This window comes from Plecotus auritus, assembly GCF_963455305.1.
Source record: "Plecotus auritus genome assembly, chromosome: X".
In the NCBI taxonomy this organism is placed as follows: Eukaryota; Metazoa; Chordata; class Mammalia; order Chiroptera; family Vespertilionidae; genus Plecotus; species Plecotus auritus.
This window is the reverse complement of record NC_137784.1, coordinates 89,736,084-89,742,083: the sequence shown is the minus strand read 5'-3', so window position 1 is coordinate 89,742,083 and position 6,000 is coordinate 89,736,084.

Genomic DNA, 6,000 nt, shown 5'->3' with positions numbered 1-6,000 from the left:
AATCCTAAATGACTCACTAGACCAGTTGTCGGCAAACTGTGGCTCTGTTGACTAATGAGTTTGCCGACCACTGCACTAGACCAGATAGAATTAATTAACATCTTCAGAACATTTCACCCCAAAGCCACAGAATATACATTCTTCTCAAATGCACATGGGTCATTTTCAAAGATAGACCATATATTGGGTCACAGGCAAAGCCTCTTCAAATTCAAGAAGACAGAAATCATATCAAGCATCTTCTCAGATCACAGTGGCATAAAACTGGAAATCAACTACAATAAAAACAATCCAAAAAAATCAAACATATGGAGACTAAACAGCATGCTATTAAACAATGACTGGGTTACCGGAGAGATCAAAGAAGAAATAAAAAAACATCATGGCAACAAACGACAATAAAAACACAACAACCCAAAATCTATGGGACACAGCAAAAGCAGTCCTGAGAGGGAAGTTCATAGCTCTACAAGCCTACTGCAAAAAACAAGAAACAATTGTAATAAATTACCTAACCCTACAATTTAAAGAGTTAGAAAGAGAGCAACAAGAAAAGCCCAGTGTAAGCAGAAGGAAGAAAATAATAAAGATCAGTGCAGAGATAAACGACATAGAGGACAAAAAAAAATACAAAAGATCAACTAAACCAAGAGCTGGTTCTTGGAAAGGATAAACAAGATTGATGAACCTCTAGCCAGGCTCACCAAGAAGCAAAGAGAGAGGACCCAAATAAACAAAATCAGAAATGAAAGAGGAGAAATAATAACAGACTCCATAGAAATACAAAGGATTGTTAAAAAATACTACAAACAACTCTATTCCAACAAACTAGACAACCTGGAGGAAATGGACATATTCCTAGAAAAATACAACCTTCCAAAACTCAATCAGGAAGAATCTAAACATCTCAATATGCCAATAACTATGAAGAAATTGAAGCAGTCATCAAAGAGCTTCCAGCAAACAAAAGCCCAGGCCCAGACGTCTTCACAGGAGAATTATACCAAACATTCAAGGAAGAACTAAAACCTATCCTCCTCAGACTATTCCAAAAAAAATCAAGAGGAAGGAACACTTCCAAAGTCATTCTACGAAGCCAGCATCACCCTAATACCAAAACCAGATAAAGACAACACAATGAAAGAGAATTACAGGCCAATATCCCTCATGAATGTAGATGCCAAAATCCTCAACAAAATTCTGGCAAATCGGATCCAGCAGTACATCAGAAAGATCATACACCATGACCAAGTAGGATTTCTCCCAGGAATGCAAGGATGGTACAATATCCACAAATCAATAAACGTGATACATCACATAAACAAATTGAGAGATAAAAATCACATAGTCATAACAATTGATGCAGAAAAAGCATTTGACAAAATCCAACACCCTTTCTTGATAAAAACTCTCAACAAGGTGGGAATAGAAGGATCATACATCAACATAATAAAAGCCATATATGATAAACCCACAGCTAACATCATACTCAATGGGCAAAAACTAAAAGCATTTTCCCTAAGAACAGGAACAAGACAGGGATGCCCACTTTCACCACTCCTGTTCGTCATAGTAATGGAAGTATTACCCATTGTGATTAGACAAGAAGAAGAAATAAAAGGCATCCAAATTGGAAAAGAAGAAGTAAAGCTGTCCTTATTTGCAGATGATATGATACTGTACATAAAAAACCCGAAAGACTCCATCAAAAAACTAACAGACTTAATAAATGAATTTGGCAATGTAGCAGGATACAAAATTAACGCCAAGATATCTATGGCATTTCTATACACCAATAGTGAACTTACAGAAAGAGAGACTAAAAAAGCAATCCCATTTACCATCGCACCAAAAAAAATTAAGATACCTAGGAATAAAGTTAGCTAAAGATGTAAAAGACCTATACGCAGAAAACTACAGGACACTGGAAAAAAAGAGATAGAGCAAGACTTAAACAGATGGAAGAACATACCATGTTCATGGATTGGTAGAATCAACATCACTTAAATTTCCATACTACCCAGAGCAATCTATAGATTCAATGCACTCCCCATTAAAATACCAATGGCATATTTCATAGACCTAGAAAGAACTCTCCAAAAATTCATCTGGAATAAAAAAAAGACCCCGAATAGCCACAGCAATCCTGAGAAAGAAAAACACAGTAGGTGTGATCTCAATACCAGATTTCAAGCTGTATTACAAAGCCACTGTTCTCAAAACAGCCTGGTACTGGCACAAGAACAGACATAGACCAATAGAATAGAATAGAGAATCCAGATATCAACCCAAACCACTATGCTCAATTAATATTTGACAAAGGAGGCATGAACATACAATGGAGTCAAGACAGCCTCTTCAACAAATGGTGCTGGGAAAATTGGACAGATACATGCACAAAAATGAAACTAGACCACCAACTTAACGCCATACACAAAAATAAACTCAAAATGGATAAAGGACTTAAACATAAGATGGGAAACCATGAAAATACTAGAAGAATTCACAGGCATAAAAATCTCAGACATATGCCAAAGCAATTTCTTCACTGATACAGCTCCTAGGGCAATGGAAACTAAAGAAAAAATAACAAATAAAAAGCTTTTGTATAGCAAAAGAAACCATCAACAAAACAACAAGAAACCCCACTGTATGGGAGACCATATTTTCAAATGTTATCACTGATAAGGGTTTAATCTCCAACATGTACAGGCAACTTATACAACTTAATAAAAGGAAGATAAATGATCCAATAAAAAAAATGGGCAACGGACCTAAATAAAATCTTTTCAAAAGAAGACAGAAGGAAGGCCAAGAGACACATGAAAACATGCTCAAAGTCACTAATTATCTGAGAGATGCAAATCAAAATGATAATGCGGTACCATCTCACACCTGTCAGAATGGCAGTCATCAACAAATCAACAAACCACAAGTGCTGAAGAGGATGTGGAGAAAAAGGAACCCTTGTGCACTGCTGGTGGGAATGCAGACTGGTGCAGCCACTGTGGAGAACAGTATGGAGTTTCCTCAAAAAACTGAAAATGGAACTCCCATTTGACCCAGTAATCCCACTTCTAGGAATATATCCCAAGAAATTAGAAACACCAATCAGAAAGGATATATGCACCCCTATGTTCATAGTAGCACAATTCACCATAGCTAAGATTTGGAAACAGCCCAAATGCCCATCAGTAGATGAGTAGATTAGAAAGTTATGATACATCTACACAATGGAATACTACGCTGCTATAAAAAAGAAGGAATTCTTATCATTTGAAGCAGCATGGATGGACCTGGAGATCATTATGTTAAGTGAAATAAGCTAGGCAATGAAAGAAAAATACCACATGATCTCACTCATTTGGGCATAATGAAAAACAGTATAAACTGATGAACAAAAAGAGAGATACAGAGGCAGTAAAGCACCAAACTGACTGTCAATTTACAGCGGGAAAGCAGGGGAGTGTTGGGGTGTGGGGGGGGAAAGAGATCAACCAAAGGACTTGTATGCATGCATATAAGCACAACAAATGGACACAAGACACTGGGAGGGCAGTGGGATGAGGGCATGGGACAAGGGGTAGGGGAGCCTGGGGGAAGATCAATGGGGAAAAAAAGGAGATATATGTACTAATATATGTAATACTTTAAACAATAAAAAAATGTAAATACTAAATAAATAAGTAAATAAATAGCTGCAAAGAGGTTTCATGCAAAATAAACTAAATCTGTCCCAGACTTAGAAAAGTCTAGATTAATTACACACACCACTCTTCCCCAATGGACTACTTCATTATACACAGAGATTTATGTCTGAATGTCTGCTGTTCACATAAAAAAAATCCTGGTTTGTTTGTACTTTTATTTCCAAAGCTAATTAAAAGGTTATGCCTTGATTATAGGCCCCAAAGAAATGAAAGAGTTTTTAAATTCACAGGTCTTCAATTTCAACAATAGAACAGATTCAGTATTTTCATCTCTTCTTACTCAAGGCAGAAAACCACAATTAGTTTTGAGAATAAATATACACAGCATAAAAATGAATTATAATAGTTTTTCCTTACTATGGAAATGATTCGGCTTTCTACCTTTGGTGTGAACAGATTTATCTCAGGAAGTGGCTGAAAATAAAGGGTCCAGAACAAACCACAGTACCTTTATATTTGTATCTCCTTCTCCCAACAATTATAAATGGATAAAATTTGGTTATAACCTCAGAGGAAGAGCAGGATGTCTTTTGTAACATTAAGGACAACTAAAGCGGTAATATGTAAAAAGTCTACCACTATATGTTTACACAATAGGTTGATTAAACATGTTAAGTCTTAAGGTTTTTTTATTACCAGAAAAACTACTTCCTTATTATCTGGAAAATTCCTTCAAAAGACAGTGCAGCCCAGCCACCTTGGCTTCAGTGGTTGAGTGTCAACCTAGGAACCAAGAGATCATGGTTTGATTCCTGGTCAGGGCACATGCCCGGGTTGCAGGACTGATCCCCAGTGGGAAGCATGCAGGAGGCGGCCGATCAATGATTCTCTCGCATCATTGATATTTCTATCTCTCTCCCTCTCTTTCTTCTCTGAAATCAATAAAATAATTTTTTAAAGAAGACAATGCAAACTTCTGCAGCAGAACAGGTTACCTTCACCAGCCGAACCCCCAAAACAATAGCAGGGTCAGGGTATACTCCTTGATTATTTCTTACAGAAGATTGATAGGAATACATAATAAGGGAATTATACTTGTATGATTTAAACAGACCATAAATACTGTTGACTTAAACACCAGCGACAGTGACAATTAGGTTTATCATTAATCTTTGGTTTAACTTAATAACAAGCATCTCATTTAATTGTGTTAATTAGTAATGGAACTCAAGGGAAGGCAGTAACCTACAAGTTTAAAATAAAAACAAATCAGTTAGAAGCCTAAGGCAAATGTACTTGTCTTAAAACCAAACAATTTCCAAACCCACATTTTCTAGACTACAATCTTCTAAAACACACCTTAGAAGCTAATTAGTAAACCATTGACAACAGTTGAAGATACAAAACAATCATTTGCTGTGAGTTATGTATATTTCAGAAATGTTAGCATGTTTTAAAAATGTTGAAGAGGGGGTTAACTCCATATTTAAACTTGGCTAAAATTAACCTTTACTTAAAACATAAAACAATTTGTAGGCTGCACAAATTGAGAATTCAGGAGGTTAGCAGAGAAGATAGACATTAACACACAGAGGAAGGTTGCTATAAAGATCAGCACACTATTGTTCATCTTTTTTTTTACTACAGTTGTCAGATGCCAACTTGTAGAGCAAGCACTTACAAAACCAGCTCCATGTCTATTATGAAGCAGAAGCCTTAAATAGTGCACTGATTTGGAACTCATTAATATCAATCATCTTGAGAACAGTACACTGAAGATAGAATATATTATTTGCAATGGATGCCATTCCAATTCTTTCAACTGTTCAAGTACCTTGAGTTCTGAGGTATTTGACCTGGGGTATAACTGAAGGTGGGCAAGGACAAAGTGATTCACATGCATAAATAACCATTTAAAAAGGCAATATAAACAGGTTTTGTGGTAATGAAAGAACACTTTAAAAATAGCTGTTTGTCAGTTGAGCTATAGCATAGTATTCAAGATGAATTACCCCACAGAGGAGAACTAATGAGTACAGAAAATCTTGTGTCCTTTACATAGATGAAAGGGAGAAGATAAGCTGATAAAATATGTCTCACAGAAAGTTAGAGATAAGGCGGGCCTGGAGAGATACAAGATAAGTCTAAAAACAAAAATGGAAAGATGTGACAACTATTGGAAGTATAGGACAATGAGAAAGTAAGTCTAGATGGAAGTTCCATAAGAGAGTGAACAGATTAAAAAAACAACAGAAATACAACCTAAAAAGGATCATTCTCAAGGGGAAAAAAAAACAACAGATATGGTAGTATGGATTGCAATGTCTTGAGATTAAATAACATTTCAACT